Below are 13,048 nucleotides of genomic sequence, written 5' to 3'. Positions count from 1 at the left end.
GTAGCCTGAGGGCTCAAAAGGGTTTTGAAATGGGAGTAAACTGATCAGATTTGCATTCTGGTTTCCAAAGGGGACTACAGATCTAACCAGACTGAAGACCAGTTAAAAGGTCCTTACAATCATTTAGGAGAGACAAAATAATGCTAAACAGAGCCAAAGATTGGCAGTAGGGTAGAAGAGAGACGGATTCAAAAGTTATTTTGATAGTGTAGTATACTCATTACAACAACTGGCTGACCTTGATATGTAAGGGATTGATGGGAGAAAAGGTTCAAGAAAGAGTCCTAGCTCTTTGCCTTAAGTGGTAGTCTACTAACTGAAACAGATCCCTCTAGGAAAAACAGGTCTGGGGAGTGAGATGGGTTTAATGTAGCACTACGGAGTTTGAGTTTGAAATGCCTATGGAATACCCAGCAAAGAGATCTAGCAGGAATTTTTAGATGGATCTGGAACTCAAGAGGAAAGAGAAATCTGAGCTAGAAATATTGATTCTAAATCAGCATTTCATAGATAACAGAACACATTTGATCACTTAGGGAGAGGATACAGAACAAGAATAGAAAGACCAAAACAAAGTGGATAGAGAAATAATTTTTCCAACTATATGATGACCGTGACATATACTGAGAGATACTAAATCAAAGAAAAACTGAATTTAATTCATAAATAATACTAATACATTTTGGAACATTCTATAAATTCCAAACAAACCTTCACTTAATAACAAAATTGAACTAAGTGAAAACACTCCATTCCCTAAGCCCTCCAGTTACTTGAGGTTTACTGAACTCTTCAAAATGTTAGTCAAAACATAAAATTTCACTCAATAGCCATAGTTTATCTAATTAACAGCACTGTGCCACTAGCAAGATGACTGAACATCAAAGCACTAATTAATATTTGGTTGAATACTTTTAAAATTATCTAAGGACCGGGCTTTGCTGAAGGATGTTACATACAATAATAAAAACACTTATGGCTTGATTACAAAATTAGGAATTATATTATATTAAAATGATATCCATCTCAATTCAAATCATCATAATATGGTATAATGAAATATCACTGAGTAATTATTGCCTCTTTGCTCAAGTTAGAATATTTCAACTCATTAAAAATGAAAATATAATTCAATTAACATTTTTATAGGTACCTTTCAAGTTGTAATACTCTTGTCCTTTACCAAGTTCCTAGACTAGTAGAGACAGAAATTAGAATCTTAAGAACTTTCTATTATGAGATGGCTGAAATTATGGTCAAAAATGGAAATAACCACAACTGCAGCTTATTAAGCAATAATGGCAAGAATAATCCTTATTTTGCACATGGAAAACCTGAGACATGTGAACTGCCTATGTTTCCAGACTTAAGCTACCTTCAGACCAGAGGTGACAACAGAACACAGATGAACTCACAGTAAAAGACTACTTCCAATTCTCATCTTATCCTTAACAATGAACCTCTCATCTCTTATTATAAGGAAAAGTCAGAAATGAGTCAGAGTTCTTTCATGTCATAAAGTGTAAGTTGTTAATACATCTATTTTGTTTGAGTTTCACGCTTGCTGAACAGCTGTTTGTTTGTTTTTTTTAAGCTCAAACAATCAAAACTTTAAGTGCTCCAACAGAGGCTAAAGATTGGAAAGGTAGAATAATTTTTTTTCCTCACCAAGTGAAAGAAGTCTTTCTAAACTATAGGTTAGCCCTAAAGTAGACAGTGTGAAGAAGCTTATTCTGCTGCTATTAAATATATCTTTTCAGAAAAGCGGCCCCAATGAATTCTAACACTGTGTATATAATCATTGTCCAAATGATCCTTCTTAATTTTAAAAACAATTTTTTTTCACTACAACTCTCCACATTTTTTTATAGGATTTTTAATCTAATGTGTGGGGAACTGATTCTTTGTTTTTGTTTGTTTTGTGTTTTTGGTCAGAGACATTTCTTTTGATGAATCTATAAATCAATATATATCAGAGTCATAACAAGACTAAAACACTGTAAGACATATAACTAAATTTCTCCAGAACTTAAGATCATTTACAAAAATGTGATTATCACAGAACATATTGTACTATGCACCCCTTTAAACATTAAAGATCATTTTTAACTAATAAAAGTAGGCAACTTCCTCTGCACTTGTCCCTCCTTGCAGCAATTCTGCATTTTAACTGTAGATTTAGACTCTTTCCTAAAAAAACATGCAATTACTAGCTAGGGAAGTGAATTCAACCTATTATCTTTATGAGAATTTGGCTTGAATTAATTTAGATTAGTTAATCACTTACCTAGCAGGATCCTAGGGCAGTGGTCCTCAAATTTTAGAGAGTAAAGAAGCACCCAGGGTACAAATTTAAATGTGGAATCCTAGGCTCAGACCAGAAACATTACCTGATTCTGAAGGCCCCAAAATAAGCATTTGTAATTAGCACCAGAGATACTTTTGAGGATTCATGCTAGAACACTGAGACAAAAGATAGATCATTTTAATAGGGGTATCAATGGGCCTGGATTTCAAGGCATTTGGCAGCCTGGGCAGGGCACAGCAGGTGTGACCCCAGTAATCCAATAAATAGCACAGGAAGCAGCAAAAGAAAGGAAGCTGATTCAGGCTTGGCAGCAGCTGGCCAGCAGGCTCAGCACTCCCTCCTTGCCTTCCCACTGAAACACATATCTGAAATCAAACTTTAAACGGGATACAACATTGTACCTAAACTGAAATTGAGGGATTTGAGGTAGCTTTATTGGTAGCTGATGCTTGCTATGGCCTCTGCGGCAAAAGGTCCAGTTAGGAAGAGGGTAAGAAGGCGTCTCACTCTCAATTCTATATTTCCTTCAGAAAAAAAGAGCCTGCAGTGGCCCCGCAGCTTGGGGCTGAGGACAGAGTTCATGAGACCGCTTCCTTTCCTCAACCCCCACCATCTTCCAAGAGTTTAGGGAACATCTCCTTCAGTGGGACTTTATGCAGTGGCACGCTGGAGCTGGATTGTATCAAAGAGTCAATAGTTAAGTTTTCAGGAATTTGGGGAGCCAGTTGACATCATGTTGACAGCCTGAAATTGACCACAGTGGGAATATTTACACCACAAAAATTGGCAAATGCCACAACTGGCTTCTAAAACCCATTAGTAATTCTCTTTCAAGAACATTCTTTACCAATGATATAATGTTCACGGCCAGAAGTGGAAGGTGTCAGCAATAGGTAGCTGTGGGAGCAGTATGAGCCCTCAGAAGAATACAGTCTCACCACTACACTCAAAAAACTATAAACCAGGCTTCCCTGGTGGTGCAGTGGTTAAGAATCCGCCTGCCAACGCAGGGGACACAGGTTCGAGCCCTGGTCCGGGAATATCCTACATGCCGTGGAGCAACTACCTGTGCACCACAACTACTGAGCCTGCGCTCTAGAGCCCACGAGCCACAACTACTGAAGCCCACGTGCCACAACTACTGAAGCCTGCGCGCCTAGAGCCCATGCTCTGCAACAAGAGAAGCCACCGCAATGAGAAGCCCGCACACTGCAACGAAGAGTAGCCCCCACTCGCTGCAACTAGAGAAAGCCCACGTGCAGCAACAAAGACCCAAAACAGCCAAAAAAATAAATAAATAAAATAAATTTATAAAAAAAAAACTATAAACCACTTCAAATTACAGAAAAATACTCCCCTCATTAGAGACATAGGACTGAAAGATTAGACAATAGGAAAAGAAGACTCTCCTGAGTACAGAAAGATCTATCCTTCATAAATTGGATTATATCTATCAACATGCTCTCCAACCTAACACTGAGAAGAGTCCTCCAGCATCTAAGTGTAGTGAGGAGGATGAAGGTAGCTTACTCACTCTGACAAGAATGAGCAACACCATCCCTACACAAGTCCCTCTTCTGTCAAGGTAAGAAAACCAAAAACCTCAATAATAGCACAGGGCCAAGATGAAGCTTGTGCATCATAAGAAAGAGGAGCACTGCCATAAAGAGGAAGAGAGAAAGCTTGCTCCTATAATGGGCTTATACTCGGAATCAGGAGAAAAACTTAGAAATTATCTAATTTACCAATTGAAAAAGAAAAAGGAAAACTAAAAATGCAGGCTCTGAAAGCAAGAGATGAGAAGGGAAAAAACAGCTAAGATTAAAAAGGAAACTGAAGAAGAAAAAACTGGAAGGGAATTCAAACATATAATATTGGGTTGGCCAAAAGGTTCGTTTGGGTTTTTCCATAAGATGTTATGCAAAAACTGGAATGAACTTGGGCCAACCCAATATTAGACAAACTCTATAAAAGAGGCAAAAGAGAGAAGTACAGAGCTGGAAAAGAATCTCATTAACATTTTAGCATATACACATGAGGTGATCTCCAAACATGGAAGAAAAAGAACCAAGATGAAAACAATGCATACTGATTGATAGAAAGGACAAAGAACACAGATCTAACCTACAAATAACTGGCATTTCTGAATTGAAATCATAAGCAAACATATCATTGAAAAATTTTTCCTGATCTGGGTAAAAGAAAGATTAAAGAGATTTACTTCTATAAATTGAGTGGACTCACTATGTTTGAGAAAACTGCTAGAAGGAAACCTATGCCTACAGGTAGTCTATGGAACATCTTTATTTAAAGAACAAAAAGGAAAACAAAAATGCAGGCAGAAAAAAAGTTTACCTACAAAGGAACAAAAATCAGTGTAGCCTCAGCCATCTCTTCCACAGCAAGGAAAACCGGAAGATGATAGAGCAATGTCTAAACAGCTGAGGACCTGTGACTTATAATTTTATATCTTACCACCTATAACAGGGTTAATTAAGCACACAGCAAATATTAAGTAAAAATTGTAAGGAACAAAAGAAAAATTCAAAATTTTAAATGAATTTATTTTACATATCTCTACCTCTTTATAGCACCTTTCTTCAACTAAACTTTTAAGCCTATTCATCAGTTGGATCTTTTCCCATTCAAACAACAGATTTATATGACATCTAACCTTTCTGATACTGGTGTCATTACTTTTATAAGAAGATTATCATTTTTTTTACATAAACCAAGACTTCTCTGCATGCACATGAGAGAAATTGTTCCTCTGACAGTGATGATTTGAACTGATCCACCAGCTCAAACTCTTGCTGCCTTTGAACAGTGGGACTTGTAGAACTAACTCTAGTCAGCACATATACTAATTAGACCAGAACCAGGAACTAAAGGCTTATGACCTTGGCCAAAGATATTCAACAAATAAGAAGGTACAAAAAGATCAACACTGTATCAGAGGTTATGGACTCAGTGCTGGTCTAAATAGTCTGAATATATGATAGAGCAATGTGTTTTTAAAATATATTACCAAGTGTCATTATTTTTTGGAAAAAAAAAGCTGTTGGACTTTTTTGTAATGGAAGAGACAGTCCCTCTAAATTTTTCTTCTTGCAAAGTCTTCATTAAAGGCTAGATTAATGTACCTTCTTATTTCCACAAGCTTTTCATTCATTCACTCAGCACCTACAATATCCTAGCACTTGCTATGTGTGTGTCCTCAGAGGAAGAAGTGTCAAACTTTTTCTGGGAAACTCAGAGAAGACTCCAAAAAAACAGGGAGTCTGGAAAACGCAGAACTGAATTTTGAAATTTGAATAAGGGCCTACCAAGGGGAGACAAAAGCATGTCAAAAAGATGGAAGAGCTCCAGCAAGACAGGGCCTGAAAAGAATATGCTAGGTTAAAAGGAAAAAAAAAAAGGCAGTAGTTGAAGCATAGGTTGTATAAAGTATGGGCAGATAAGGTCCAATGGTTCCCAACATCAGGAGGAACCACTCTTGAAGGGGTTGTTTGGAAATGAGTAGGATCAAACTGGGTTGTCACAAAGCGGGGGTGGAGGTTGTAGTTTGCTATTGCCCTTTAGTGCTCAGGGACCAAGTATGATAAGCATCCTGCAATGTATGGAACAGTTCCATAAAAATGGCAGTTGAGCCCCCTTTGAGAAAAAATGAGAAGTAGGCTTAACAAGGTTGGAGAACTTAACCCTAGGGTTTCTTAGTATGACTCTGCATGCATACCTTTGAAATCTGTGATCACAATGTGCATTTCACTCACTAAACACTTCCAAGGAAGCTGTTTTTCCTCAGCAAGTGATATGTTTCCTTCTTTCCTCTGACCATCATGAAGCTCAGAACTCAGTCTGTATCCCACCACTAACAATTATACAACTGGTCACAGTATGTATTTGAGTATAATGCACCCCAACCTCACCTTTCTATTCAAGCTTCATATTTTCATGACTGATTTACCTTTATTTTGTATGTTTTTATATTATAGTTTATAATCTACTGTAAATACTTTTAGGACAAAATAGGGTATAAATTTTAAAATATAAGCAACAGAAGTAAAATGGAAAACAGAAAATAGAAAACTAGATAGTAAGATAGGGAAAAAAATATATCCAGCCCCCGGAATCATCCTGGGAGCACTTTAAGAGACTTTTTTAAAAGATTGTAATACATGATCTTTGCCCTCAACAGTTTGCAATCAAATTTATAAGAAAAGATTCAAACTGAAAAGAACATTAGAGAATAAAAGACAGTAAAAATTAGTGATAAATTGTACAACCACTGTCTAAAGAATTACTACGGATTAAATAATCATTATAATAGCATGTATTCAGCTCTTACTATGTACCAAAACTATAGTAACTTGTTAAATCCTCACAGCAACCCTATGAGGTAGTCACTGTGATTTTCTCCATTTTACAGATGAGGAAATTGGGACAGAGAGGTTAAGCAAATTGTCCAAGGTAACAGCTGTTAAATGTGGCAGTTTGACCTAAGGCAGTCAGTCTGGAACCAGAGCCTCTGCTCTAGAAGAGTTACATTTCAGATAATCCTAGAAGTATAAAAGGATACTGAAAGGCAGAGATGCTACAAAAAAATGATGAGGAGTGGGGGCAATCAGTGAATCTAGGAACAGGTTGAAATGAGGCAGAGTAGACAGGTAAAGAGCCTAACTGGAGAGTGTTAGGAATATTAAGGAATACAGGAATACTGGGGGTGGGAAGGGGGGGGGCGTGGAGCAGTTTCTAAATCACCTTAAAACTCTAAAGAGATTCTATTTAAAACAGTGGACAACAGGAAAATATTGTAAGTTCTTGAACTCAAAAGAGATGATTAAAAAGTTTTTCTCGAAAAGCTATTACATGACAGTGATATGAAATAACCCTAACTTCAAAGCTAAATTCGTATTAGTAAATACTCTTTCTGGGTCCTATAAACCTACAAGATCAAGCACTTTAAGGCCTGGGGTGCCAGGTACATTAGAGGAGCCTCTGGCTCTGCATCGTTTTCAGCTGCCTCTCCCTAACCTGGATGCTTTTACGTAGGGTTTCTTCTCTGTTTCCCTACTTTCCAGTTGTTTTATACCCAGCTGCACTTGGCCCCTGAAGACATTTGTTAATCACCAAATAATCTCGAGGCCATTTTGTTGTTGTTATGGTTCCCTGAGCATGTTTAAAACAGTTTCAAACACTGCCTCTAGGGTCCCAAACACGTCTCTAGGCTTCAAAGATATTAATAACCAATCAAGCCCAGTCTTAAGGAAACTACTTATATAAACTTTACCCTACTTGTTTTTCCTAAGGGGTTGCTTATCATTCTCAGAAACTTAAAAGCATAATCTTGTAACATTCTATTGTATATCCAATGAATCCAGTTTAGAACCAGTGAAAAGACTGTTTCCACTAGTTTCAATTAAAATATCAATTTATAAACCTTGTAATTGCAAGACTTTAATTTGACTTTCTCAATACTCAACTTCTTTTTTTTGGCCAAGTTTTCATTTTGTAAATGTCTCCTCTTGTCCATATTTGACCCTTCAGAAGCAAGGAGGATTCTACGCAGGATTCTAAAAATGTAATTTAACATTACATAGGGCCTATGCCTTCCACTTCTAAAAAGTATAAACTAAGCTTTTGCCACTTAAGAGTGAGGCCATTGTCGAAATGTAATTTTTGAAACGTTATAAACATGATTCATACAAAGTGAACCTGTGGCAAAGATTTACTGAACTCATAATGAAGGAGCAAGCTCAATGGTAAAAATTATAAAAATCTTGGAAATTGGGCAATAACACAATAATCATCAGTAGTATTTTTTTCTCCCAGTCAGAAATAATTTGCTCCATTAGACAAAAAGAAAAAAAAAGTAACTGCAAAGCCTGGGCCCTAATCGATACTATGTCAAGCAAAAGTATAGTCCCCTAGATAATTAATTGATTCTCAGGTGGGCCTATTAGACACGGCTCTATTTTGACTTTGAAAAGACATGTAGCTATGCTTTCGCCTTGTCAGAGACGTTTATAATTCCTACCATCATAAAAGTTTGTTTCTACAAATCAGTTAACTATTCCTTTATCCCACCCACCCCCCCATTCGTGATTTCAAATGCTGAGTAGATACGTTATTTGGAAGAAAAACTCCTAATTCTTAATGATTAGAAACTCCTTCAAGTTAAGTGGCACTTAACCACTGGAATCACCAGTAACTTCATATCCTCTGTTTCAAGGTTACGAGGCAAAGAATTTCTGTCTCGGTACAGGCTTTAAACACAGGTCTGTAACTACCTAAATCGAGGGTGAGGTCTCCATGGTGGCCCAGGAGTGCGATCCACACCCGCCAGCGGCTCGCCCCGCGCAGAGGATCCAGCGCGACCCGGCCTGCATTTCACGGGCGGGAGCCACGCTTCCCCGGCCTTTTGTTCGGGGCTGGGCTGTTTCCCGCCCACCCGCGCCCGCCCTTCCTCTCTATCCCGGCAGTGGGGTGAGGACCGTGCGGGAAACAGAGCCGGAAAGAGACGGCCGGCAAAGGTTGTGGGAATACTCACCCCGCTCCGCTCGGCCCCTGACCCTGCCGCCCAGCCCAGAGTGGGCGGGGCGACGGGGTGGGAGGAGGGGAGCCGGGGAGAGGGACCCTTCACCCTGCGAGCTACCGCCAAGCCAGCGGTCGCGGGGAGGGGAGCAACGGGCCACCAGGGGCCAAGAGGGCGGTGGCAGAGGAGCAGAGCCAGCCAGCAGGGACGCCCACTAGTAAGACCGCTCTCTACCCATCCCTCAGCCTCCGTCGCCAGAGGCGACCCAATCGGAGCATGCGCACTGGACCTCCCGCACACCCTAGGAGTAGGCTCGCGCGGGCGGCTGACGTCGTCGGTCTCGTGCGTGGGGCGGGGGCCGGAGGGCGTGACCTCCCTGCAGTTTGCTACGGCAGCCGCCGAGGCCCCGCCCCGCACCTCAGCAGCCTAAAGAACCGAACAGCGGCTGTTCCCTCAGCGCATCACAAAGGCGGCGCACTGAGGGAGAGGAGGGGTTGCCAGCGGTTTCGAGAGTCACTGCATACTCTCCTCTAACAAACAGCCAAGTATCTGGAAAATAAAAGGATGACCAATGGTGAAAGGTAGGCCAAGAACGGAGTTGAACTGTTTAGTGCCCCTAGAACGTCTCTCGGGGGTTGGAGAACCGTGCCGGCTCTCAAAACGCAAGCTGCAAAATTACTGTGAACACAACAATTAAGCACAAGCACCATCCCCTTTGAAACTTAAGGACTGAGGTAAAAGTTAGGGATTCGGGAATTGGCAATAGTACCATCTGTGTCACAAAGCTCAGGAAAAAAAAAAAATCTAGCAGGAGAATTAAATTGGGAAAAGGGATAATGAAAAGACTAGAAAAAGATGTAGGAGTAACGGGTGATCCAGCTGAAATACTGAAAATGCAACGGTAGACATCTAAGGGAAAACTAGCATCTGCTCCTTTTAACACAACAGAATTAAATTTGTGTCAAAAGAAAAGAGTAAACACAGGCAAAGAAGTGAAAGGAAAATCTGCCTTCAAACATGCAGGGCATGGTTTTGATCTTGTACGACAGTTATGTAAGATGTCACCACTGGAGAAAGCTAGGTGTTGGGTACTCAGGACTCTATGTACTATTTTTGCAATTTCCTGTGAGCCTATAATTATTTAAAAGTAAAAGGGTCTGAAAATGGGACAACACTGATCAGTAGTGACCAAGGGAAGGGAATGACTAAAAAGGGGCTTGAGGAAATTTTGAGGGGTAATGGAACTGTTCTATGTTCTATATCTTTGTTTGCCAAAACTCATAAAAGGGATAGATTTTACTGCATGTAAAATAGTTTAAAACTCAATTCTAAAAAAGATTCTGCTAGTAAAGATGAACTGTCCTAACATGTTTGAGCAACTATAGATATAAATTAATCAGATAGCTGCCAACTAAAATTATCCACTTGCTTTTTTAAAAATCACAGGGCAGTGAGAATTTCAGTGGGTTGGTGTCTCCAACTTTAAGCAGTTATCTTTAAAACATACAGCTTTATGGGAATTCCCTGGCGGTCCAGTGGTTAGGACTCCGTGCTTTCACTGCCCTGACCCAAGTTCAGGGAAATAAGATCCCGCAAGCTGTGCGGCAGGGCCAAACAATAAAAATAAGTAAGAACATAAAGCTTTAATACAAAGATAAGAATGTGTTGCCTTACATTGTATTCAGTAATTTACAAACATTTTTCATGCATTAACAACAACACACCATGTTAACAAAATTTATTTTTTGCATTTGAGATGTTTTTAATTTTCATAATTCACCTGCCAAAACCAAAGAAACTAAAAGTAAATCAGGTAGCTTCCAGGCAAGGGATAGTACTGGCAGTCCGTACACTACAGAGTACTTTAGTGCAGAGTCTGTCATCAGTGCCTACCCAGCCTCGAGCAGGGCTCCTCACTAGTAATGAGCATTAGAATAAAACAATGAGTTAATCACAAAAAGAGAGAAAGGAAGGTATAAAATTTACTGAGCACCTACCACAAACCAGAAGCTTATGTTTAGTTTAATCTTATAATAACCACATGAGATACCCATTTTATCGATATGAAACTGAGACTAAGGGTAATGATCTATGAATCATTAATCATTTTCATTCCTTATTTTATTGGATTTCTCTGTTTCATTTGGACATGTTGATCACTTCTTAAAAAAGTCTTGCTTCCCTTAGCTTCCATAAAACCATAATCCCTTGATTCTCCTTCCAGCTCCCTGACCATTCTTTTTTTCACCCTCACAGGTTTCTGTTTGTCCATTCCACTTTAAATGTCCACGTTTCCCACAGGGCCTCGTAGAAGTTGAGACTTCTGGCTTTTCGTTTATTTTATTTTGCTGAGACACTGTAAAGTGGGAGGAAAAAAAAAAAGAATCCAAAATAAGGTTATACAAATTGTATTATATTTAGTGTTTTCCTTTAATCAATGAATACTTTTATACATATTCTTTCTGCTCATATCCTCTGGGCCATACCAAGATACAAGGAAAGTAGGAAAGGCATTCTCTAGCTAGGTAGCCAAGGGCTCAGTCAAACCTTGACAAAGTGGGATTGTTTTATAAAAATGAAGAAGGGGAAAGTAGATACAGGGGGAGAATAGCTATCTCTGCTGCAGCCTGTAGTAGGCAGATGTCCTCTTCCACCTTACAGGAGGTCCTCGGGAAAAGGTAAATTACATAAAAGAAAGACTTAGAGGAGCTAATCTGATTGGACTACAGAGATAAGAAATTTATCTTGAAGCTCTGTGTACATAGCACTTACCTTAAAGAATGAGAGGAAAAAAACTGTAGTTGGCAAAACTATAGAGACAGTAAAAAAATTGGTGGTTGCCACAGTTTATCCATTCATCTGGGAAGGACATTTAGGTTATTTTCAGCTTTTGGCTATTATAAATAAAGCTGGTATGAATAATTATGGAATATTTTAGTGAATTTTGATATTTACTCCATTTTCTAATATTCTTGGTTAGACATTTTTATCTTTTAAACATTTGAGGACATTTGGGAATTATAACTTGTGTTTTAAATTTGTCAGGGAAATTCAGTGTTCTAAAGGGATCACTCTGGCAGTGATCTGATATTTTCCAGGTTACTTGTCTTATTCCACTGGAATTGGTTGGGATGGCCCTATGTTCTTTCATTTTTGAAGGGGGGTGGTATTAAAAAAACTATGCACGTCTATAACATATTCTTCTGGGTTATTAGATTCTAGACTTATTCATTGTCTTTGAGCTTTTTTGCTGTTCTTTGTAGGTCATGGGTAATTGATAAGTATGTAAATCCTGTCCTTCCGGTAGTGATTTTATTTGTCCCATCCTACCCATGGAAAAATCAGTGCTGTCCCATTTTGCCTGGTTCTCTCATATTATATGAGTAAAATAAATTCTTTTACATGTGCCCTTTTTTATTTTTATTTTATAATCAGTCATCAATTTTATACACATCAGTGTATACATGTCAATCCCAATCGCCCAATTCAGCACACCACCATCCCCACCCCACTGCGGTTTTCCCCCCTTGGTGTCCATACGTTTGTTCTCTACATCTCTGTCTCAACTTCTGCCCTGCAAACTGGTTCATCTGTACCATTTTTCTAGGTTCTACATACATGCGTTAATATACGGTATTTGTTTTTCTCTTTCTGACTTCACTCTGTATGACAGTCTCTAGATCCATCCACGTCTCAACAAATGACTCAATTTCGTTCCTTTTTATGGCCGAGTAATATTCCATTGTATATATGTACCACATCTTATTTATCCATTCGTCTGTCGATGGGCATTTAGGTTGCTTCCATGACCTGGCTATTGTAAATAGTGCTGCAATGAACATTGGGGTGCATGTGTCTTTTTGAATCATGGTTTTCTCTGGGTATATGCCCAGTAGTGGAATTGCTGGGCCATATGGTAATTCTATTTTTAGTTTTTTTAAGGAACCTCCATACTGTTCTCCATAGTGGCTGTATCAATTTACATTCCCACCAACAGTGCAAGAGGGTTCCCTTTTCTCCACACCCTCTGCAGCATTTGTTGTTTGTAAATTTTCTAATGATGCCCAGTCTAACTAGTGTGAGGTGATACCTCATTGTAGTTTTGATTTGCATTTCCCTAATAATTAGCGATGTTGAGCATCTTTTCATGTGCTTCTTGGCCATCTGTATGTCTTCTTTGGAGAAATGTCTATTTAGGTCTTCTG

The 13,048-nt window shown here is 39.0% G+C and overlaps 1 protein-coding gene across 5 annotated transcripts in view; it reads right to left on the bottom strand.

The window, feature by feature from the left end:
- ATG10 (autophagy related 10) overlaps positions 1-9,094 on the bottom strand; it is a 230,835-nt gene extending 221,741 nt beyond the window's left edge. For 2 of the 5 annotated variants that reach the window (XR_009502341.1, XM_059916699.1), the window contains exon 1: positions 8,599-8,835. The gene's annotated coding sequence lies outside the window, so the exon portion shown is untranslated. Of the gene's footprint in view, positions 1-8,598; positions 8,838-8,858 lie in introns of those variants that run through there. The other 3 variants (XM_059916700.1, XM_059916701.1, XM_059916702.1) reach the window with 3 other exon arrangements.
- Positions 9,095-13,048: the final 3,954 nt, after the last annotated feature.

This window comes from Balaenoptera ricei, chromosome 3 (assembly GCF_028023285.1).
Source record: "Balaenoptera ricei isolate mBalRic1 chromosome 3, mBalRic1.hap2, whole genome shotgun sequence".
Lineage (NCBI taxonomy): Eukaryota > Metazoa > Chordata > Mammalia > Artiodactyla > Balaenopteridae > Balaenoptera > Balaenoptera ricei.
This window is presented reverse-complemented; position numbering and strand designations above follow the sequence as displayed.